The sequence below is a fragment of the Arvicanthis niloticus genome, chromosome 21 (genome assembly GCF_011762505.2).
Source record: "Arvicanthis niloticus isolate mArvNil1 chromosome 21, mArvNil1.pat.X, whole genome shotgun sequence".
Taxonomy (NCBI): domain Eukaryota; kingdom Metazoa; phylum Chordata; class Mammalia; order Rodentia; family Muridae; genus Arvicanthis; species Arvicanthis niloticus.
Window position 1 is genome coordinate 35,384,715 of NC_047678.1, and position 24,006 is coordinate 35,408,720.

General features: G+C 44.8%; 1 protein-coding gene across 3 annotated transcripts in view; it reads left to right on the forward strand.

Annotated features, from left to right (window-relative positions):
* The window catches only part of Osbpl10 (oxysterol binding protein like 10), a 249,757-nt gene that overhangs the window by 15,787 nt on the left and 209,964 nt on the right, over positions 1-24,006 (forward strand). The window contains exon 1 of one of the 3 annotated variants that reach the window (XM_076917766.1): positions 3,728-3,809. The exons of the other annotated variants lie outside the window; for them this stretch is intronic. The gene's annotated coding sequence lies outside the window, so the exon portion shown is untranslated. Of the gene's footprint in view, positions 1-3,727; positions 3,810-24,006 lie in introns of those variants that run through there. 3 annotated transcript variants of the gene reach the window in all.

Sequence of the window (24,006 nt, forward strand, 5' to 3'; positions counted from 1 at the left end):
GAGCCCAGAAAGCTCAAAGCCAGTGTGTTGAAAGAACATGGTTGGGGAATGCTGGGTTTTTTTTTTGTTGTTGTTGTTGTTGTTTTTTTGTTTTTTTGTTTTTTAAATCCTGTTGGTGTGATAAAATACAGAAGCATCTTAAAGGGACTTAAAGTTCAGTCTCTAGCATGTGGGGGAAGTTTTGGTTGCAGTAGCTTGAAGTAGCTGCTCACAGGCATTCACTCTCAGAAGCAACATCCAGGGTCTGAGAGCTGTTCCCTACGATGGGCATCTCAGTGTTCTCCAATTATACCCCTGCCCAGGGTGTGAGAACGTCAGCTGCCTCTTCCTACACAACATAATCAAGATAGTCCCCACAGGCCTGCCCAGCAGCCCTTGTCAAGTGGCAGTCATCAGTACCACCGCTATGTCTCTTAGTCTTTGCTCTAGCTGTCTTTGTGGTGACTTATTGCCCTGACTAATGCAGGCCTCCCTTCTCCTGAGGAGTTAGCAGCTGATACCTTGGTCCAAAGGGCACTGGGACAACAGTCTTAGTTAAAAGCAGGAGTGACCTGGGACTTACATTGTTCTGTCAAGTGTCACATCTCAGGGTTGCTCTTGGAGCAAGCTGAATCCAGAGCGTGCTGTTAAAAACCAGAACTTGAAGAGTTTTTGTTTCCAGATAACTCTACCAGAGAAAACATGGACGCTCTTAAAGCTGAATAAAAAGTCCATATTGCCAGCTGTCGGCGTCATGGGGAACTTGCCCAAATCCTGTAGCCGGGAGACTTACTGTTCTTTGTCTCCTATACACAAAACCACAACCCAATCAGTGACTCTGGATAGCAAGAACAGTTAGTGTGAAGTGAACCTACAGAAGCCAAAAGGCAAGGTTGGTTTATTGCAGGACATTTCTGGATTCTGGACCTAGCACTGGGTCTTTGTTCCCATTAAGGCAGCTGTTGGAGCCTATGTGCTGGGTTGTGTTAAGGTCTGGGGCCTGTTACATTTTTTTTTCTTCTCGTAGCCCACGCTATCTATCTATCTATCTATCTATCTATCTATCTATCTATCTATCTATCTAATTTGTGAGAGTGCTCTGTCTTCACACACACACACACACACACACACACACACACACACACACACACACACGCGCACACACCAGAAGAGAAAATCAGATCCCATTACAGAAGGTTGTGAGCTACCATGTGGTTGCTGGGAATTGAACTAAGGTCATCTGGAAGAGCAGTCAGTGCTCTTAACCACTGAGCCATCTCTCCAGCGTCAGTATCTGCTCTCAAAGGACCATCTTTTGGCCAGCAAGGTGTCTCAGCAGGGTAAAGTATTTCTTGGTTTGAAATTTTAAATCGTTCTATGTAACAACTGATACTTGATTTCCATAGAAGTGCCACAAGTTCACTAATGACATTTTTATAAGATTCATAGCTTTGATAACAGCATTTAATTGATTTTAGTACTTGTACATTGGAGTATCAAGGAGGCAAAAGCAGGTTTATGTGTTATGGCCACAGCAGGTTCCAGAGGAGTTACATAATAAAAGGGGGTGGGGTAGGGAGGACTGGGAAAGATGGCTCAGGGGTAAAGTGACCTGAATTTGACCCCCAACACTCACCTCAAAAAACTGGGCATGGAGGTGGGGTCTGGAGAAATTTCTCTGTGCTTGATAGTAGCTGTTGTTCTTCCAAAGGACCTGGGTTCAATTTCTAGCACCCACATGACACCCCACAACTGTCCATAAATCCTAGTGCCAGCGGTCTGATACCCTCTTCTGACCTCCATGGGCACCAGGCACACACAAGGTACAGAAAAATACATTTGAGCAAAACACTCATACGTATGGAATTAAAAAACAGAAACTTAAAGTGAAATGAAAATAGCACTGGCCACAGGGGTGGGTGTCTGTCACTCCCCCTGCTCCCCCCTGCTGCAGTGTCTGGTACATGTATACCCTGGGACTTGCTACCAGATGGTCTAGCTGAATCTGCCTGCTCCAAGTGCACCGAGAGACTCTGTCTCAAAAGTAAGGTGAAGGGTGGTAGAAAAAAAAGCCTCTGGCATCAACTTCTGGCCTCTACACATGCACACATGGATGAATACACTCACAGGTACATGTATACAGGCTTACAACACATATGAAAGAGATAGGTAGGGCTGCAGAGATGGCTCAGCAGTTAAGAGCACTGACTGCTCTGGAAGAGTTCAGTTCCTGAGTTCAATTCCCAGCAACCACATGGTGGCTCGCAACCATCTGTAATGGGATCCGGTGCCCTCTTCCGGTGTGTCTGAAGACAGATACAGTGTACTCACATACAATAAATAAATAAATAAATAAATAAATAAGTAAATAAATAAATAGATAAATAAATAAGATATCCACACACATGTATATCAAAAGTAAAATGTCACTAGTTTGTTAGTGCTAAGTAGTCCTTTGGCGGCTGTGGTTTGTTGGTAGGACACTTACCTAGCATGCTATGGGTTCAATCCTCAGTATCACAAAAAGAAAAAAAAATACACCAAAGTTGGGGGTAATATGCTGAGTAGGTAGTATGCAGTGTGTTTGCCTCCAGTGCACCAAGCCCTAAGTTTAATCCTCAGCCTGTCATAAAATAGGCACCATGCTTGTACAAAGCACTTGGGAGGTAGAGGCAGGAGATCAGGAGTTCAAGGTCATTTTTGGCTATGTAGCAAGTTCAAGGCTGGCCTGGGCTATCCGAGACTATCTCACCCTTCCAAAGAGATAAACACACAGTTCTTTGTATTATGGTAATGTCTATGTAAACTTGAAATGACATTGAATCTATTACAGTTGGTCTATTAAAAAAATAGGCATGGGGGCATGTAGCAAATTTGTGGCTGAATCTGGAGTCCATCTTATGAAATTATCCAGCTTGGCTTAAGTCTGTCAGAAGTGTCCGGCATTTTGGCTTCTCTGGACCACACTGAAGGAAGAATTATCTTGAGCTACATAGTATGCAAACCATTGCTATAAGCTGATAATCAAAACCAACCTCCGAAAAAACCCGTGCATATTTGCAGCCTTCTCCATCACTGTCTTCACAGAATAATGTTTAGAACACCCTGGAATCCTCTTCAGTGGCCAAGGAGGCAGCCATCCTGCAGCCTATCCAGCCTGGCTTAGATGGTGCCTGGTGTGGTTGTGGGGACTGAGACATCCAGGTACCAACTCCAACGGGTCAGGCTGAATTTGTTAGAGTCAGCAAGCAATTGTGCGTTAAACTAGGTGAAGCAAGCGCATTTGCAGCTTAGGGAAGGGCCATTAAGCCCTGGGGAGATTTGTGTGTTTATCTCTCCCCTGTTATTTGCTTGATATTACATAACCAGCAAGTGGGTTTCATTGGCAATGGGGTGATAGGGTAAGCACGTCACTTTGTCTTCCTCAGTTCTGACAGGAAGATTGGAAACAGTTATCACTTATAAGTACACCAAAATTCTCCCTCTCCTCTCCCTTCCCCCTTCTCTTTGTGCATATCATGCACACACATGTGGTGATAGTTGGTTCTCTCCTTCTGTTATGTGGACCATGGGGATTGAACTCAAGTCATCGGACTTGGCAGCAGGCTAAGTCACCTTGCTGTCTCTAAAGCACATTTAAATCTACGGTTTTGTAATCCAGCTCTGCCATCTAGAATTTAGAATGGCTTGTCGAGTACAGGAGTACAGAGGGACAATGGAATGGGGCTTTGGAGTGTTCCACCACAGATGGGCCAGTTTCTAAGCGGAGCCTGTGGACCCCGGGTGGCCTGCTCTGATGGGACCACAGGATGAAGACCTTGGGGCTTGAGGTAAGTTTAAGTACTTGCTTCCTTGTTAAACTGGCAAGTGCTCTAAGCTGGACTCCAGTTTGATTGCTTCTTGGGGTTCAAGGTTCACTTCTTATGAGGAATTTTCTCTTTGTGTGTACATGTGTACACATCTGGAGGATAAAAGATTAACTCTGAATGTCTCTTAACTTGTTTTTGAAGACGGAGGTCTTTGTACTGGTCTGGAACTCACCAGTTAGACTGGGCTGGCTGGCGTGCCCCAGGATCCTCCTCTCTCCACCTCCCTATCACTGGAATGACGCTTGGCTTTTTTGTATGGTGTGATGGCTAGCTGTGACAACCTAAAATCACCTAGAAAGATAGTCTTAATGAGGAATTGTCTACGTTGGGCTGGTCTGTGAACTGGGGATTGTTTTAGCTAAGTTAACTGATATGGGAAGACCCTGCCCACTTTGGGCAGTACCGTTCCCTTGGCATGGTGTCTTGGACTGCATAAAGGCGGGAAAACTGAGCTGTACACAAACAAGGGAGCATGCAGGCCTTTATTTTCCCGTGCTCTTGATCGTGGATTAAAAGTGCCCAGCACTCACAAGCTGTGATTCTCTGCAGGGATGGACTGTAACCTGGACTTGTGAGCTGAAATAAACTTTCTCCCCCTAGTGGCTTTTTGCCAGGGTATTTTACCATAGCAACGGTAAACAATTAGAAACTGTGGATTCTGGGAATCAAACTCAAGGCCTCATGCTTGAGGGGCATGCACTTTACTGACTAGGGCATCTTCCCACCTTGCTCTTTCTGTTAAGAATCAGAGTCATCGTGTGCGCTTTGATCTGTCAGCCGTTCCCTCGTCATGGGTCTGGGCAGTGGCCTTTGAATTCTTCAGGCTGGGCAGAGGCCAGCACTCAGGGTTTTTTCCCCGTGACTGCTCGGAAAGGACCAGGTGTCCCTTCTACAGCCCTGAGGTCACAGCCTCAACTCCAAGACACTCAGCTCTTAGTTTTCATACTGGCCTGGAAGTCTTGTAGTAAGAGAATACGAAGAACAGATTAAAGACAACCCAGGCAGAAGGCATCCAAGTTTGACCAGCGATGGGTTTCTCCTTGCCCGTCTGTGGCTGGCTGCCCTGACCCTGTCCATAGGAGCTTATTTGGGTGAAGGAAGCACAGTGCCCTGTTCTCTTCAGGCAGCAGAGATGGAAGCATGCAGGGCCCACAGTGTGGTATACTCTATATTACTCTGGTGCCTCTGTGCGGGGCTAAGATAACCCACTACCTTAGGTTACCTGGAGGATCCAGTTAAGCAGGTCAGTGTTTGTAAGGTTTGAAGGCAGTGCCTAGGACAAGTGAGAAAATAGAGACTGGAGAGATGGCTCAGTGGTTAAGAGCACTTGCTACTACTCCAGAGGACCGGGGTTCTGTTCCCAGCACCTGCATGACAGCTCACCGCCTGAAGCTCAAGGTTTGGGGGTGCTTCTGATGCCCCCTTCTGGCCTCCAGGAGCATTGCACACATATACTGTGCATACACACACAGGCAGCACAGACACAGAAAATAAAAATAAATCTTAAAAAAAGAGAAAAAAAAAAGTCTAGGTGAGGTGGTACATGCTTTTAGCCTTAGTGTTTGGGAGGCAGAGGCAGGTAGGATGTAGAGAGTTCAAGGCTCACCCCCGGCATACATAGTGAGTTCTAGGGCTGCCAGAGCTACACAGTGAGATTTCTTTTGAAAATAAACAAAGAAAATGTCTCAATATGAATTCTGTGCATTTCCACCAATGTGTGTGTGTGTAGGGGGGGACTCAGAGTGGTTTTTATTTGTTTTATTTTTTTTTGACAGTCTCAGGCTTGCTTCCAACTTGCCATGTAGCCAAGGTGGATCTTGAACCTCTGATCCTCCTGCCTCCACTTCCTTGATGCTGGTATTGAAACCCATGACTTCCAGCATGCTTGGCCAGCATTCCGCCAAGAGGACTTCATCCCTGCCCCTCTTGTTCTGTATCGTGTTGTTTAAGCCTGATTGCCTTTGTGGCTGTAACTTCACAGAGCCCGATTTAAAATAAATCTCTTCAGAGACAACTCCCGTGTTTGCTCCCACTCATGTGAACATTCTAGTCACTCCTCATGTTCCTCAGTACTTGGCACTATTGGGTGGTTTTTGTTTTTGTTAATTTTAGCTATTGCCATTTGCAAATACCCAATGGTGTTGGCTACCACTCAGGATGACCTGACTCCTGGTCCTCTTGCCTTAGCTGCCCAGTGCTGAGATTACAGGTGTGTGCATCACGAACAGTTAGTGTGGTTTTGAGGAACCCAGGACTCCATGCATGCTAGGCAGGCGCTCTACCGACTGAGCTGCATCCCTAAACTAGATTTTAATCAGGTTGTTCCTCTTTAATATTTTATTACACTTTATTTTTGTGTGCCTGCAAACATGTAGATGGCAGGGGACAGCCTTTGGGAAATAGGTTCTCTCATTTTATAAGAGTACCCAGGATCAAATGCTGTTGGAGATGGTGGCTCCTGCCATCGTCTACTGGGCTGCCTGACCAGCCCTATGTGGTCTGTTTTCTTACCTTTTAGTTCTGTGAGCGTTATTTATTTATTTGAATGTTTATTTTTATTTATATGACTCTGTATATATGTGAGTACATATGTATGTGTGTGTATGTATATGTGTGTCTGTGTGTGTATATATATGCATGTGTGTCTGTATGTATGTGTGCCTGTGTCTGGGTGTGTATGTATGTGTGTCTGTGTGTGTATATATGCATGTATCTGTATATATGTGTCTGTATGTGTGTCTGTATGTGTATGTGTGTGTCTATCTGTGTCTGTGTGTATGTGTCTGTGCCTGAATGTATATATATATATGTGTGTGTATGTGTGTCTGTGTGCATGTGTGTAATTGTGTGTATCTATGTGTATATATGTGAGTGTATCTGTGTGTGTGTCTGTGCCTGAGTGTATATGTATGTATATGTGTGTATATGTATGTATATGTATGTATATGTATATGTGTGTGTCTGTGTATATATATGTGTATGTGTGTATATATAATACGTGTATATGTGTGCGTCTGTGTGTGTATATGTGCATGTGTATGTGTGTGTATGTGTGTTATGCATTTGTGCTCTTATATGCTCAGGCCAGGTGTGTGTGTCTGTGCCTGAGTGTATATGTATGTATATGTGTGTATATGTATGTATATGTATGTATATGTATGTGTGTGTGTCCGTATGTGCATGTGTGTGTCTGTGCCTGAGTGCATATATGTGTATATATGTATATATATGTATGTGTGTGTGTCCGTATTTGCATGTGTGTGTGTCTGTGTATGAGTGTGTACATGTGTGTATATATGTGTGTGTCTGTGTATATATGTGTGTGTATATATAATACGTGTATATGTGTGCGTCTGTGTGTGTATATGTGCATGTGTATGTGTGTGTATGTGTGTTATGCATTTGTGCTCTTACATGCTCAGGCCAGGGGAGAATGCTGGGTTCTCTCTGCCTTATTCCCTTGAGATAGAGCCTCTCACTGGCCTGGGATCTTTGTTTCATCTAGACTGTCTGGCCAGTGAGTCCCACCCATCTCTGCCTGCTTCCCTCCAGCACTGGGTTTACAGGTACACGTGGGCATGCCCAGCTATTTACTTGGGTCCTGAGGATTTAGACAGTGATCTTACCCACCGAGCCCCGTCTCTAGCCTGACTTCATGCTTGTGATGAACCGGCCCATCTCTCAGCAGCTAATTGCATCTTGGTATGTAGAGCCGTTTCTAGTTTGCCTTTATTGTCTTTTTGGTGCTTTTGAGACCCGTAGTGATGTCCCCATTTTGCTCCTCCTCTCTCTTTGAAAGCAGCGTTTGTGTTTTAGATCCCAGGCTAACCTTGAGATCACTATGTAGTACTGATTGGCCTCAAACTTTCAGCCATCCTCCTGTCTCAGCCTCCTGAGTTCTGGGACCACATGTGTGTGCTCCCCCTGCAGCCCAGACCTTTAAACAGCTTTAAACAGAGGTTGCTGAGAGAAGTGCTGGGCTTAGGGCAGTGTCTGTCTGGGAGTGTGTGGAAGGTGATGTTCTTGGATTTTGTGACAAGAGAACATTTCTACCCAGAGGCCTTCAGTGATTGTAGAGCAATTATGGAACAGTCAGAACAGAGGTGCATTCTGCTTCAGAGCATCAAGTTACCAGGAGCAGTTCTGGGTGGCAAATATTTCCTTCTACCCGGGAATGCTTTAGGATAGATCCTTGCAGTGAAGGGGGTGGGGTGGGGGAGGGAAGTTGGCTCAGTGGGAAAGCACTTGCTGAACAAGCAGGAGGAACTGAGTTCAAATCCCCAGAGTCTGAGTAAAGTGGGACATGGTCACATGCATCTTAATCACAGCTGAGAGGGTAGGCAGATCTGCAGACCAGCCAGCCTGGCAATATGCAGTATTTAACAACAGGAGGGAAAGCTCACCTCAGACAAGGTGGAAGATGAGGACCAGCATCCAAGTTTCTTCCCTGACCTCTATGTGCACGCTGTGACCTACACACCCCTGCACATATGTGAACACACACCCATCACACACATTACACAAAGGGCCATACTTTGCCATTGGCAGGTGGCTCTAGGGCTTGCTGGCTGATGCCCTTGGAGAAGTTGGTGATGGGTTTTTAGTGACAGTTTCTAGGGACAGGAAGGGTCAGAGGCACAGTTTGCTGACCGAGCTGGTGAAAGGGACAGGGGCAAATCTTTACTCTTCCTGGGAAACGGATGCTTTGCATTCTCATTGTTTAGTGAACGTGTGCAGAGGTCAGAGGACAACTTGGACTGGTTGAGTCTTTCCTTCCACTTTGTGGTTCCTGGGGACTGAACTCAGGTTATTAGGCCTGGTGGCAAGGACCTTTACCCACTGAGCCATCTTCCCAGCTCTGAAATAGATGTTTCAAGCAGGAAAACCCTTCTTTGTAAAAATTTGCTTGTAATCTTACAGGGTCCATTGATCTTTTTTTTTTAAACATATTTTGTTGTTCTTTTTTTTTTTTTTTTTTTTTTAAGATTTATTTATTTTTATGTATATAAGTACACTGTAGCTGTCTTCAGACACACCAGAAGAGGGCATCAGATCTCATTATGGATGGTTGTGAGCCACCATGTGGTTGCTGGGAATTGAACTCAGGACCTCTGGAAGAGCAGTCAGTGCTCTTAACCACTGAGCCATCTCACCAGCCCGGGTCCATTGATCTTTGCTTTCTCATTTAGGTCAAATGCCTCTGAGTGAGGAATTTGGCCAATCATAAAGTACTTAAATGGACTCCCCTGTTACATCTCATTTCTAGAGCCCGATAATAATCCTAGTCGATACAAATATTCCTTTTATTGCGTGTGAGAATTGAATGCTGCATTCTGGTTTGTTTAGTTTTACCTTGGCTTACTGAATACTGAACCTTGTGGGGGTGGCTCTGAAGCTCTGAGTGATAAGCTGGTGCCAGCCTCATTTTGAGGAATTGCCCTGGCACTGGGGCTGCAGAGATGGGATGGTCATTGTATGTGTGTGTGTTTATGTGTGTGCATGTGTGTGTTTATATGTGTGTATGTATGCATATATATGTGTGTATGTGGGTATATGTGGGTATATATGTGTATATGTGTGTGCATGTGTGGGTATATATGCATATATTTGTGTATGTATGTATATATATACATGCATGTGTGTGTTTATATGTGCATGTATAGATGCATATATGTATGGGTATATATGTGTATGTATGTACATGTGTATGTGTGTTTATATATATGTATGTATATATATGTGTGTGTATGTGTGTGTATATGTGTGCATGTGTGGGTATGTATGTGTGTGTAGGTATGCATACGTGTGTGTGTATATATGTGTGTGTATGTATGCGTATGTGTGTGTGTGTATGTGTGTGGTACTGGGGTGATAAGCCTTCACTCTATACTGAGAAGTACACCCCAGCCCAGTCCAGTGCTTTGAGTGGAGGTTGACTAATGCCCTATGTTGTCAACCTCACACAATCTAAAATATCTGGAAAAAGTTTCACTGAGGAATTGTCTTGATCAAGCTGGCCAGTGAGCATGTCTATAGGGGACTGCCCTGATTATTTAATGGCTGTGGGAAGACCCAGCTCACTCTGGGTGGTGCCATTCCCTAGGCAGCAGCTCCTGAACTGTCTGAGTGGAGAAAGAAAGCTGAGTACAGGCACGGATGCTTTTCATTTATTGCTCTCTGCTCTTGACTGTGGGTATAAAGTGGCGGGTTCCCCCAAGTTCCCACTGCTGTGACTTTCCTGCCTTGATGAACTGACCTGAAATAAGCCGTTGACTTTAGTTGACCTTATCAGGATATTTCATCACAGCAACAGGAAACAAAGCTAAGTTACTAACCCGTGTTCCGGAAGGGCTCTCTGAGAGTCCCCATCTGCAGGATCCTGGGTCTTGAGCTCCTTGCTTCTCAGAGTTTTTCAGAGTGTAAATCCATCAGCCCCTGGGGAAGTGCTGAGTGTGTCTCTCTGCGTTTCCAGGTTTTAGAAAGAGTTTTCTAGTGAATACACAGCGTCTCAACTGGACAGTTCAATGGTACTTAAATATTCAATGGTAACTTTGAATCTGCATCTGAGAGAGCTGCATTTCAAGGAGTAGAATGACTACATGTCACACTCCAAGAATAATTAATCCTGGCATTTTTCCTATATCCTTTTTCTGGATCCGTTTTCCAAGATAAATCAAAGTAATGTCTTGGAAAAGGAAGGGGAAACTAACAATTCTCTTCGTAGGACATGACACTGGGGCCTACAGGCCTCAGACAAACCCACCCCGCCCTTCGTTCCTTCATTTACAGGTGAGAAATGTCCCCAGAGAGATGAAGTTTGGTTTATTTCCAGAGTTTATGTGGATTAGAGTAAGAAATCAGATCTGGCTTCTCAGATGGTACTGGAGAAGCTCCAGGAAGTTGATGTAAGAATGACTTGTTTTTTTTTTCTTTTAGCCCCATGGTTTTGTTAAATATGGGACTATATTTCCTGGCTTTCTATTTTCTGGCTGGTGCCCCAAGGGTCACCTGATGTTCTGGTTTATTTATTATCTGTATTAAGTGATGGAGAAGGCTTCAAAATACACCAAGAGCTTGCTTGTCCGGAACTCGGTGTTCTGGAAGGTATTAAGAGATGGCTTTGGGGATAACAGTATCATGCTAGTTTCTTTAGTTTCGTGGCTTTGAGAATGGAGTGGGAGTTTCAGTGGCACAAGTTGTTTTCTACTTTAATACGATTTGTAACGGCAGAGTCTGTATCTCAAGCTGGTCTTAAACTCAGTGTACAGGCAAGGATAAACCTGAACTTATCTTCTGCCTTCTGACTCCTGAGCGCTGATGCCCATGGGGGCCGGGGAGAGCACCAGATCCCCTGGGCTGGGACTGTTACAGGAGGTTGCAAGCCACTTGATACAGAACAAGTTCTGTTCTAGGATCCTCTGTTCTGGGTCCTCTGCAAGAGCAGCAAGCACTTTTAACCTTTGAGCCATCTGTGTAGCCTGGGATCAGTTCTTGGCGGCGCCTGTCTTGTTGCCAATGTGGTCTTTGATCCCACTGTACGCTGGTTCGTTTAAGAATTGCTGCTTTGGTTAGAAAAGTGTTTTTTTAAGGACCCCTATTTTTTAGAGATGGCATTCGACCTTTCAGGGAGACACTTCCCACGTCACATTGACAGACTTTTCATGTGATACATCCTCTGACTTACTCAAGGGAAGAAAACTGTCAAGGTCTAAATCTGTGGTTCTCAACCTCCCTAAAGCTACAACCCTTTAAGACAGTTCCTCATGTGGTGGTCACACCCCTCCCCATAACCATAAGGTTATTTCATTGCTACTTCATAACTGTAATTTTGTTACTATTATGAATCATAATGTAAATATCAGTATTTTCTGATGGTCTTAGGTGACCCCTGTAAAAAAGTCGGTCAGCCCTGGGGTCGTGACCCACAGGTTGAGAACTGCTGTTCGAAATATTTCCACTCTGCCATTGCAGCCTAAAGGCAGCCTCGAACAACATACAAGCAGGAATGCTTGGTTGCTGTTCTGGGAAAACCTGACCTACAGGGGCTATGGTGATAGCTCAGTGGGTGAAGTACCTGATACACAAACATGAAGACCTGAGCTGAGGCCTCTAGCACCCACATGGAAAAGCTAGGCCTGGTGGCCTGTGCCTGGAGCTCTAGCATTAGGGATAGGGAAGCTGAGACAGGCAGATCCCTGGAGCTCACTAACTAGGTGGTCTAGCTAAACAATAACGTGGGCTTGGGGAGATCCATGTATCAAAAATAAAATAAAATAATAAATTGAGAAAACCACTAATGTTCACTAATGATCTTCACATGCACCCATGGTCATGTGTACCCACATGTACATATGCATACACACAAACATATTCATACTACACACACACACACACACACACACACACACACACACACACACACGGGCTGGGGAGATGGCTGGCCTTGCAAGCATGAAGAGGTTTTTTTTAAAAATATAGCTCTAAATATATATTTTATTTTTAATTCTGTGTACATGTGTATGTCTGCACATGTGTGAATGTAGGTGCCCGAGAGATCCAGAAGAGAGCATTTGATCTCTTGGAATTAGAGTTACACACAGTTGCAAGCGGCTCAGTGTGAGCTGGGGACTGAACTTAGGTCCTCTGCAAGAGCTGTGTGTGCTCTTAACTGCTGAACCATCTCTTCAGCCTCCAGGACCTGAATGCCATCTCCAGAACCTGTATAAAAAAACATCCCAGAGGTAGAGGCAGGGGGATCCCTGGAGTTCACCAGCCAGCCAGCCTGACCCACTTGGTAAGCTCCAGGCCAATGAGAGCTTGCCTCAATGAGATCTTTGCAAAAAAAAAACAAAAAAAAAAAAAAAAAAAAAAAAAACAAAAAAAAAAAAAAACAAAAACAAAAAAAAAAAAAAAAAAACCAAAAAAACCCCCCAAAACCAACAAAACAAAACAAAACAAACAAACAAACAAAAAACCAAAAAGCAAAAAACCTCCATGTGGATGGCATCTTTGGACCACCCAGGGATGCATGCGGTACACAAAGCACAGTGTACCCACTTGTCAGTTGTCAGAGAATCAGGATCTAGGGAAATCTAAAACATACAAGCCATGCACATCAGGAAAGATACTTCTAGGCACTGATTTGAAGTACACTATCTTTTTCTGAGGGTCTTTTTTTTTTTTTTCCTCTTTCAATGGGGAAGACTTGTTACTTTGGCTTGGCAAAATAGCAGTATCCAGAGGAATAATGACCAATAGAAATCAGGCTGGGTCTATTGCAGTTCACAACCCAGGATCAAGCTATCCATGGTCAGTGTCCAAAGAACAGCTTTGGTGTATGCTGACTTTGTAGACGCCTTGGTTTCTTGGTAGCCTGAATTTCAGCTCCCTCCCTTGCAAACAGCGACAGAGGCTAAAGCCTGCATGTGTTAATCTTTAATCTTTGCCTTCATCTTTAGCTGGCACACACACAGTGAGCCAAGAAGTGAGTGACCACTCCCCAGAGAATAACCACTCACGAGAGTGAGCACTCACCAGCCTCAAGCCCCGCAATGTGTGGTGCTTACCCAACAGGGATTTCAAAGGAGTGTGCCCCAGACTGGCTAGCTTCTCTCCCCACAACAGCTCCGCTGATGCTCAGAACATTCCAGGGTTACTTTTAAGGAATTTCTTTCAGAATAAGTTACAAGCTGGGGCAGCAAAGCCATCTCTGCCTGCTTCACAGTCTTGCCTTGATTTTGACTAAAAATGGCATCAGCCAGGAGAGAGCCCCGCCTCGCTGCCACCATGTGTTGTGTTGATTCTTAGCTTTTCTAGATCTCATATTCCGTTAGAGGGGGATAAGTGCCTCCCAGTTGAGCAGGAGGTGGTGGGTGATGGCAGCGGGCCTCTTAGGTGTTTCTTCGCAGGAACAAAAATATTTATTGTATGTTTAATTGCAATAGAAAAGAAAAAAAAGATAACCCCAAACCAAGTATTGCTGTAGCACAGGCTGCCCCTCTGCCAGTATGCCAGGCGGCATGGCTTTTGAATGAGATCTTGCACAAAGACCTCCAAGATGACCGGATTTACACTCCTGAGAGCAAGGGCCACATCTGTCAAAGGCTGTCATTAAAAAAAAAGTAGGGTATATTAATTAAACATGATATTGCATTTCATTAGACCATTTTCTTACCAATATATGTTTTGATCATATTCAACCAACTGTGATCCCTCTCTTCTCTCTTGTCCTTATCCCTCCCAACTGTCATGTCTCCTCTCTCTCTGTCTCTCTCTGTCTCTCTCTGTCTCTGTCTCTCTCTGTCTCTGTCTCTCTCTCTCTCTCTCTTTCTCTCTTTCTCTCTCTCTCATGGCCTATTGAATTTCACTAGGTTTTTATAGAAGCATGGGTGAAGGGTTATTTACAGGAGCATGGGTGCTTATGAGTGGCTGTAGTTTGGATGAAAATCTCTCTCTTTCCTCCAGCAAACATGAATTGCCTGGATCTCCCCTAGGAGGGTGGGAGCCTTGTGAGTCCCTTTCCCCAAAGGCTGTTGTTTTTCACATGGCCAATTGCCTCTGCTCTCTGGATTCTGCCAGGCTGGCTTGGATTTGTTTTTCTGGGAAACTCGTTGTCAATCCCCCACTCATTGACCATAGCATGCTTTTTCTATTCACCATTTTCTCTTTGGTCTCCTCCATCCTGTGGGAGCAGGAGATGGGTGTGACAGCCCTTCATAATGCATGCTGGTCAGGACCATAAGCAGCTTGGGGTTTTATTTCTATTTTATGTGTATGGGTGTTTCTGTCTGCATTGAATGTGTGTACATGTGCGCGCACATTGTGTGCATGCAATTTCAGAGAAGGCTAGAAGGGGGCGATCGACCCTCTGAGACTGGAGTTAGAGACCGTTGTTAGCTGCCATGTAGGTGCTGAGAACTGAACACAGGTCCTCTGTCTGAGCAATAAGTTCTCTCCAGTACTGAAGTTGGGGATTTTACAGTATTTCTGAGGAAGAACCAGGCCGGGATGGAGTGCGTAGAAATAACACAGCCTGACCCCAACTAATTCCCAGTCATAGCATGACTTTTAATTCACTTCTGCCTTGGTACCCATGATACTGGAGGCAGAGCATTGAAATATCTAACCTCTCAGATGTTAGCTATTATTTTTCTCTATTTTTGCAACCTTGATTGTATCTGTGTGAGAGAATCTAGCTGCAAGAGAGTCAGTGAAAAGTAGTTTCTTGCTCTCTAGCCTTTGTAGACCAGGAAGGATGGCAGAAAGCTACTGATGGTCCAGAATGAGCTACTCTACAGTGTTTGTTAGAAAGGGCATGTGCACAGTCACAGCGGCTAACCCCCAGTAGATAGAGTCTCCATGTCGAGAAAGTAGAAGTTAGGGCAATCATGTAGAATTAAATATCTATTGTGGCATTGGGACTATTCTGTAGCAGGGGCTGCTGGGGAAAACTTAGTTGTAGGAGTCAGTACAAATGTCAACGCCATTATCAGGGAGTGGCTTCCTTGGGTCAGAGTGGCTGCCAAGCCATGCTTATGCCCATGGCCTGGTTCTGACTTTAGAGAGAAGATGGTCTGCACTTTTATTGCTGCTGTTGTTGTTGAAACAGGGTCTCAAATTGTAGCCCAGGCTAGAGTCTCACACCGAAGCCCAGGCTAACCTTGAACTCTAGCCAATCCCCCTGCATCGTGGAATCATGGTGTATGCCCTCATACCCAGCCCAGCCAGCCCCTGTCTTTTTATGTTATTTCTGATGGCTTAATGACTTCATGATGTTTAATTATGCTGCTCACTGCACCATTCAGTGACAGAAGAAGCCATTCCACTTGACAGGCTGTGTCAGATACCTGGGACGTTAACACAAGTGTACATAAATAGGACTCGAACGGAGACCTACTTAGAAATCCTGCAGAAGTCATACTTCAACCAAAGAACTGACAACTCAGATTTTTTTTTTTTTGAGAGCAGCTTCTGCTGTTATGCACCATAAGCTAGTCCACAGAGCGCACCTGAGGTCAAAATAGTTTATAAAGTATATTTTAATTAAAAAAATGTGTATTGGTGTTTTGCCTGTGTGTATGTCTCTGCACCATGTACATGCAGTGCTTGAAGAAGCCAAAAGGGGTTCTCAGAACCCTTAGAACTAGAGTTACAGACAGTTGTGTGTGAGCTGCCATGTTGGCGATGGGAATCGAACCTGGGTCCTCTGGAAGAGCAGCCAGTGCTCTTAATGGCTGGGCTGTTCTCCAACCCTAGTTTTAAGTTTTAAATTGTAGTGTGTGTGTTTGTGTAGTGTGTGTGTGTGTGTGTGTGTGATTTTGAGTATAGTGACCAAAGAGGCCAATAGAAAGCATTGGATCCCCTTGGAAGTGGATCTAGAAGTATGAGCTGCCCAACATGGGTGCTGGAAACTGAACTTTGTAAAGACAATATGCTGTCTTAACTGCGGAGTCATTTCACCATCCCCAAGGAATTCTCATTTTAATGTGGCAAGAGTTAAGTAGTTTCTTGTTAGCTTAGAGGTAATTTCTGCTGAAAATGTCAAATGTTTACTTTTATTTAAGTCTTTCATCTGCCCGGACTTCGGTGTGTGTGGTTTGAGGTTGGGACCTGACTTCTTTTTATAATTTCCCTGACAATGGGGAGTAATGTCTATTTGTAGTGTCTCACACTGTTCAGGATACACAGAAGGTTTTCTGTCAAGGTCATGATACTTTATAATCACTATTAATGATTATTATTGTTATTATTAAGTCTTCCATTTAGTCCACTGATTAGTCTCTGCATGGCGTGTTCACCGAGTGCATTAGGAAACTGACATTGACCAAGAAATCAAGCTGGAGGGGGCAGGTGTGGTGGCCTGTGACCTCTGTAGCCCAGCACTTGGGAAGCTGAGGCAGGAGGATCAGATCAAGGCCAGTCTGACTTAAAGGATACCCTGTCACAAACCAACCAACCAACCAACCAACCGAGAAATTAATCTAGAAATTGCTCCTCTCTCCCATTTAGCATGGTTATGTAACTTGATCTTTAAGTTTAATCATAGCTAGTTAATTGGCTTGAGTGTTTATTTGCCTCAGAACTTGACTGGTGAGTCAGGAGTTTCTCTGGTCTCTCTCAATACTTCACCTTGAGTAATTAGATACTTTTATTATCAAGTTAATTTTTGTTACTTACCATTTTACTTAAAATTTACATTTATTTGTGAATTTTGCCTGTGCACTTACATGCAACATGCCACAGTGCATGTGTGGTGGACAGAAGATAAGTTAGATTTTTCTCCTACTGTGTGGGGTGCTGGGGATTGAACCTAGGTCCTTGGGCTTGCCCCTTTAGCCACTGAGTCATCCCACTGGCCCATGGTTTCCTTATTTGCTCTCATACCTCTGTAGATCTAAGTTCTTCATTCATCCGTGGCCCAGAAGTTTTCCTGGAGTCTCTTCCATATTAAATGGCCCAGAACAGGTTGCATGCCTACAAAGAGAGCTTGCTTGGTGGGGGTGGGGGGTGGGGGTGGAGGGTGGGGGTGGGGGTAGGGATAAGATAGAGGTGGTGGGCTGTTATTCTAATTTCTTAGCCCTGGTTTAGTGCAAAGGAGAGGCAGAGGGCGAAACTTCCTGGAAAATTCAAATCTGCTCGGGAACATCCCCAGGGCAAGCCTAGCGCACGTGGTGAAAGCTGAGCGGTAAAACACAAAACTTTATAAAGTGGACATAAAAGGAACTATAAAACGAGAAGAAAGTTATCATTTATATGGTTGAGGATGACTGCCCCTTTATGGCTCCAGTGTGGTCATGAAGGCTCACACAGGCTAATGAGTTCAGGGGCTGAAGCTGGCGTAGCCACAGGCTGCTACTCCTAATAATGGACGAGAAACCCCGTGTGTAGCTGGGAAGCCAGCCTGTGGTGTGGCCTGCGAAGTCGCTCCATACTCAGGGCTCTTCTGAGGTGCTCAGCGACAACTGAGTGATGAGCTGAGTCCCCCTTCTCTAAATGCATGCTCTTCTGAGGTCTCTGTAGCAGGTGGTGCCCTACCCAGACACCTCTATGCAGCCCAGTTAACTGAGCCCTTAACTCTTACAGTGCCAGTGGCTAACACCTTCCATGTTCTTCTGAGGTCTCTGTAGCAGGTGGTGCCCTACCCAGACACCTCTATGCAGCCCAGTTAACTGAGCCCTTAACTCTTACTGTGCCAGTGGCTAACACCTTCCTTTCCTGGACTGAAGCCTTCAGACTGGAGATGACTAGCCATCACACCCGTCCTTCATCTTAGGGTGGCCTTGTGCCTAACGATCAACCTCACTGACTTGTGTTAATGGTTGGGAATTGCATTTCCTAGGAGTCTTTCTCGCCTTACTGGGGTCTTTACAAGGCTGGTTTTAGGTGTTGGTCCTAAAGACTGCACCTGACTTCCCAGCATGCTCGGCTTTTAGCATTTCCTGAGTGCTTTTTGAAGAGTGGATGGGGGCTGGGAGGTGATTTCCCACATCGGGGCATATCTAACCTTAGAGCAGCCTTCTGAGCTGGCACTGGGCAGACCTAGCTTCTGGTTTTATGAGGAAGCCAGAGCTCATGTTTTGACTCTCTTGCTGAAGCCAGCCACTGCTGGGTTAGCTGGAGTAGTTGGTGCGTTGGTCTTGGTATCTGCCTTGTGCATGGACAGTCTGCATCCATGGTGGACGAGAAGAGACAAGCGCATGTCTCACTCAGCCTCTGCAGACTTCTCTTCCTGTCAGCTCTCTCTCCCATGGATGGCAGCTCCTCCCTCCTCCCTCTTTCTTCTTGGCTGCGTGCTTCTGACGTTCACCAGCTAAGTATTCCACATGGCATTCGAATCATGATCATCCTCTCTCGGCCCCACATCCAATCACTCAGCGAGAAGGGACTGACTGCTCCTCGTTTTACCCTTTCTGCTTTACCCTTGATTCCTCTCCTCGGCCAGGAAATCTTCTGAGGGGTCTGGTGCAGCTCACAGGCAGGCACTGGCACCAGGAAACTTCCCAGCCACTTTCAGTGCTGTCTATATATACACTCTCTCTGCATGTGTGTGTGTGTGGGGGGGCTGGGTCTTACTGCCAGTGTAGTAGTAGAAAGACCATGAAGAAAATCAAATAGAAAACATTGCTTTTTTTCTTTTCTTTCTTTCTTTCTTTCTTTCTTTCTTTCTTTCTTTCTTTCTTTCTTTCTCTTTTTCTTTTCTTTCTTTTTCTTTCTTTCAAAGATTTATTTATTTATATGAGTTCACTGTAGCTGTCTTCACACACACCAGAAGAGGGCATCGGATCCCATTACAGATGGTTGTGAGCCACCATGTGGTTGCTGGGAATTGAACTTGGGACCTCTGGAAGAGCAGTCAGTGCTCTTAACCACTGAGCCATCTTTCCAGCCCACATTAAAAATTCTTAATCGAGAGCTTATTTGTGTGTGTGGGTGTGTGCGCATGTATGTGTGTGCACATGTATCATTGTGAGTGTGTGCATGTCACAGTGCGAATGTGGAGGTTGGAGACAACCTTGTGTGTCAGTACTATCCTTCATCTCAGTTTGAGGGTCTTAAACTGACCTGTGGACTTCTGGGGATTGTCCTGTCTCTGTCCACATCTTTCCAAGGGAACCCTGGGATTACAGATGCATGTGCCATTGTACCCCACTTTTACATAGGTTCTGGGGATCCAAACTAATGTCTGCACACTTGTATGACAAGTATTGGGTCCACTGAGCATCTTCCCAGCTCCCAACTAAGGGACTTTGAGTCTGTCATCATCATAAATAACATTCTGAATTCATATTTTCTCTGTCTCTGTCTCTGTCTGTCTCTGTTTCTCTGTTTGTCTCTGTCTGTTTCTGTCTATCTCTGTCTCTCTGTTTGTCTCTGTCTGTCTCTGTCTCTGTCTCTGTCTCTGTCTCTGTCTCTGTCTCTGTCTCTCTTCAGACAGGGTGTAGCCCGTGTTCATCTCCAACTCACAATCCTCCTGCTGCTCTGTCCCCCTTGCTGCAGGGTTACAGGCATGCACCCCTGTGCCTGATGTTAATTGAATTCATGACGAGGACAGTGAAGAAAGAGAGGCCTGTAATCATCAGCACTGATGATTGTTCTGGAAGCTGTCAGGCTCACCTGGTGAGCCAGCATGTGAGGATACACAGCCAGAGTACTTTTTTCTCATCCCTACTGGGGTCTCACTGGTCAGCCGTCAGCTGTCAGCACTGCAGGAAGCCCCTCTGCTCCATTCTGTTCTCTGCTTCCTGATAGTTCAGGGATTCGAATCACTCATGGTTTGGCTCTGGTTCACTTTCTCTCCTGGGGCAAACTGGTGCTGCTTCGAGGACGGCAGGGTGTGGGGATAGCCTCTGCCAACGCTGCCCCTCCTAAAGTGACTGGAAGGAAAAGTGTGAGGTCAGCAGGGATCTCAGAAGCCGATCCCTCACCGGACTCCTCTCAGGGGACTGAGGGTGTCTAGACTTGATGCTTTTGAACTCTCTGTATATTTCTAGATTATTGCTGGCTCCATGCTGCTTCTGCTGGAATTTACACAGCTCAGGGAGGTTTTCTGGGCTAACCGTCAGCTCTGTTAAAATCAGCTGGAAAGAGTGCCTGTGTTTATACCTGGTGCACAGACTTCTCTTTGTTCACCATGCCTCCCCCTGGATTTGTTGATTTACCCAAGATGATTTCTGTTTCCCTTTATCTAGGCTTTGGGTTAAGAACGAGCCAACACTTCCTTTTTATTTGCAGAGGATCTGGGCATTTATAGTCTTTTCTGTGTGTGTAGTTACTGAAGTATTAAATATAAAATATTTATCCTTTTCTTTGAAATTTATTTCTACCAGTTTTGATATTAAAAGTGTCCACATTTCACATCCTTCATGTTTAGCCCGAGGAGAACAGATTTTTTAATTAAATTAAAAAAATTTGTATATGTGTATGTGTGTTTGTGCACATACACATGTATGTTCATATGTGGAGTCAGAGGGTAACCTGTGTCCCCTCCTCCTCCCTTGTGGATTCTGGATATCAGGTTATCAGATTTAGTGACAAGTGCCTTTACTCATTAAGCCATCTTGATTTTGTTTTTTTTAAAAAAGAATTAAAACATTTTTATTTTATATATATGCATATTTTGCTTACATCTATTTAAGTTTACATATATGTGTGCCTGGTGCCTGTGGAGATCAGAAGAAGGGCACTGGATCCCCTGAAATTGGGCTTATGGACTGTTGTGAGCCGCCATGTGGGTGCTGGGAACTGAACCCAGGCCCTCTGCAAGGGCAGAGAGCAGCCAGTGCTCTTAACTGGTAAACCCTGTCTTCAGCTCCTTATTTATTTATTTTTTTTAGATAGGATGCCATGTAGCCCAGAATAGCTTTAAACTCACTCTGTAGCTGCAGATGACCTTGTCAGATCTTTCTGTATCCACCTTTGTACACGTGGGACCCAGAAGCTCCTTTACCTGCTGAGCCATCTTGGCAACCCTAGTTACTGATGTGTCTGGATACCTGACAAACACCACGTCAGGTAGGAAGGGCTTATTTGGTCTCCTAGTTTGAGAATATAGTCCATCATGGTGGGAAAGGTTTGGAGCCGGAGTGTGAAGCAGTCTGGAAGCAGAGAGACATAAATACTGGTGCTCAGCTGTCTGTCTGTCTGTCTGTCTGTCTGTCTATCTCTCTTTTTCATTTGGGGACTCCAGAATGTCGAGTAGTGCGACCCACAAATAGGTCTTCCAACCTCAGTTAACTTGATCTAGAAAATACTTCACAGAGGTGGCCAGGGATTGGTTGCCATAGTGATTTTAAATCCTACCAAGTTGACAATCAAGACTAACTATGACAACTGCTTTGTGTTTGAGGAAAGCAGAGGGATGAAAAGGTATTTTGAGACTCAGTTCTCTTCAGTGTCTTGAGTAAGTGATATCACGAGCCACGCCTGGTGTGTGTGTGTGTGTGTGTGTATGTGTGTGTGCCTGTGTGTGACTATGTCACCCCATCTGGCCTTGAACTAGTAACCTTCCTGCCCCAGGTCTCTTGAGTGCTGGGATGACAGGCGTGTATGCCATCAAACTCAGCTCAAGTCTGGGTCTTTAAAATCAGCAGTGAATAAAGCATTCTCGTGCAGAGTGTGAGATTCCACAGGGGAGTTTGAACACATTTTCCTTTAATGGATGAGATGAAGTGTTGCATTTTTCATGAAAGTTTTATGTCTTTGACCTATTTAATCTTTTTCCCTCTTCAGGAAATAAAATGTGGTATTCCTTTCCCAAACAGGAGCATTGGATGTTTTGGAAAGGAGATTGCCATGGGTGTGTGGAAGCACACGGTGTTCAGAAATGTGAAAGACATCACCTACTGTCTCCCCTTCTTACTAATGAAATGGATGTTTTAGTGGCATCACTTTGATCAATGACTTTCTTCCGGGAGCTTTAGAATCAACATAAAAATTACGCTTTGATTATTTTCACGATCCGATTCTCCTGTTTTATTTTTCAAATAGAACCCTTCTTGGAAGTAATGCTTGACTCTCTTAGGACATTTAATTAATGGCAGCTTACCCTGGGTACCAAGGACAGTTGGTTTGTGCTGTACTATACAATATGCAGAAAGGATTAACTCAGAAATTATACACTAAAGGGCTGGAGAGATGTGGTAGTCATTAGAGAGTGTACTACTCTTTCAGAGAACCCATGTTCCATTCCCAACACCCAAGTCAGGTCTCCCACAGCTGCCTGGAACTATAGTTCTAGATGATCTGGTGGCCTCTCTGGCCTCCATGAGCGCTACACTCACACCCTCAAATCCACTCCACCACACACACATACACACAAAATTTAAATATAAAAGTAAGAAAGAAAGTACGTGCTAATTCTCCACTTTTTTGTGGAATAATAAATTAGGAGCTTGGAATGTAGCTCAGATGGTACAGGTGCACATAAAGCCCCGGGCTTGATCCCTGGCATCCCATAAACTGGGTACAGTGACAACACTCGTACTTCCGGCAATTGGGAAGTGGAGGCAGGAGTATTAGGAGTTCAGGGTCATCCTTGGGGTATCAGTAGTTCGAGGCTAGCTCAGGCCAAATACTCTGGGGGAAAAAGAGAGAGTGAGAGAGTGTGTGTGTATGTGTGCATGCATGACAGAGAGAGAGAGAGAGAGAGAGAGAGAGAGAGAGAGAGAGAGAGAGAGACAGAGAGAGAGAGACAGAGACAGAGAGAGACAGAGACAGAGAGAGACAGAGAGAGACAGACAGAGAGAGATATGCATGAGGTTGAACCAAAGGATGAGTGAAGCCATGAGCTTTGGAATAACTCTTGAATGAACTTTACATGCTGACTAGAATCTGAGGACCCAGAACAGCTCTATGAAGGAAAGATAGTTCTAGAGAACCCAGAACAGCTCTAAGGATAGTTCTAGAACGAGGAGAGGAGGTGTGGCCCAACCTATGAAACCATCAATGGAAAAGAGAAAGGATTTTTCCACGAGAATTATGACTGTGTATTTTATATCAAATTGTTCATGTAGACTTTCCCAGTTGTTTGAATAATTCATCGTTATTGTTTATTTGTATGTAGAAGCCAAAAGTCAATTTTGAGTGTTACTCCTCAGGGTTATAATGGTTTGAAGAGGAATAGCCCCATAGACTCATGTGTATGAATGCTTGGCCATAGGGAGTGGCATTATTAGGGGTGTGGTGTTGTTGGAGTGGGTGTGGCCTTGTTGGAGGAAGTGTGTCACTGTGGAGGCTGGCTTTGAGGTCATATATGCTCAAGCTATGCCCAGTCACACAGTCCCTTTGGACAAAGATGTAGAACTCTCAGCTCCTCCAGTACCATGTCTCCCTGGGCGCTGCCATGCTTCCGGCCATGATGATAATGGACTAAAGCTCTGACACTGTAAGCCAGCCCCAATTAAATGCTTTCCTTTATAAGAGTTGCCTTGGTCATGGTGTTTCTTCACAGCAATAAAACCCTAACTAAGACAGGGGGTGTCCACCTTTCTTGTTGAGACCAGGTCCCCTCACTGGCAATTGCAGCTCACCGATTCTACTTGGTTAAATGTGCTGGCCATTGGGTCCCAGGATCTCTTTGTAGCCACAATGTTGGGAATCACAAGCCACCACCTGATGTTTATCAGGTGCAAGGGTTCAACTTGAGTCCTCATGTTTGTGC